The following is a 1,194-nucleotide window of genomic DNA, read 5'->3' as shown; positions in this document are numbered from 1 at the left end:
AATCTTTTTATTATTAGTAAGAATAAGGTTACTATTATAGAGATTAAAAAAGCCTTATTAAATACTTATAAAATAATAAATATAAGTTCTATTAGTTACTATTTTAGTATTAATATCTATTAAGACTAATATATAAGAACCTTTATACTTTTTTAAAGTAAATATATTAAAGCCCTTTTAAAAGAAGCTAGCCTTCTTAACTATAAACCTTATAACCTACTAATAAGTCCTACTATTAAAAGTATTAAATAATAGCTAACTATTAAGAATAACTAGTATACTAAGACTTATAAAGGCCTAATTTATCTTTCTAACTACTCTAAGCCTAATATCTACTTTACTATTAACTATTATTATAGATTTATAGCTACCTTACTAATAGAATATATTACTAGCTTAAAATAACTCCTATAATATATTAAAAATACTACTAACTATAAACTTATTTTTATAAGACTTAATAAAGGACCTTAAGTTTATTATAATACTAATTATATTAACTACTAATAAATATATAAATCTATTAATAGCTTTATTATTACCTTAAAGAATAGTATTATATCTTAATACTTAAAGCTATAAAATATTATTATATACTTAACTATTAAAGTAAAGTATATCTCCTAGTATAATATAGCCTAGGAAGCTATCTAGATTTAATAGCTTTATTATATTATTATAAAAACCCTTAAGGAAAAGCCTACCTATATTAAGATTACTATCTAGGCTAATAACTCTAATACTATTACCTAAGCTTCTAATATTTAAGAATACCCTTATATAAAGTATATAGATATTTAATACTACTAATTATATAATAAGAATATACTATACTAGTTAAGCTTTAATTAAATTCTAAGTACTAAGAATATTATTAATATTATAACTAAGTTATTACTAAAGCTAGCCTTTTATAAATATAAGTACTACCTAGGACTATACTAAGTACCTTTTAAGCTATAATTTTCTAGAGGTCTATTCTAAAAGTATTATACTCTTAAGGCCTTTAGTCTCTAGGGTATTACCTACTAGAGCTATTCTATAAATATTATAGTTAATTAGTTCTATACCTCTAAGGTATTACCCTTTATAGGTACTATAATAAGCTCTTTATTAGTACTATTAGTACTAGCCTCTAGGGTATTACCCTCTAAAGGCTAGTAAGCTTTCTATCTACTACTATTTCTTTACTTC

Source organism: Cordyceps militaris, assembly GCF_000225605.1.
Source record: "Cordyceps militaris CM01 unplaced genomic scaffold CCM_S00004, whole genome shotgun sequence".
NCBI classification, from domain to species: Eukaryota; Fungi; Ascomycota; class Sordariomycetes; order Hypocreales; family Cordycipitaceae; genus Cordyceps; species Cordyceps militaris.
The sequence above is the reverse complement of the archived record's forward strand: the minus strand, read 5'-3'. Positions refer to the sequence as shown.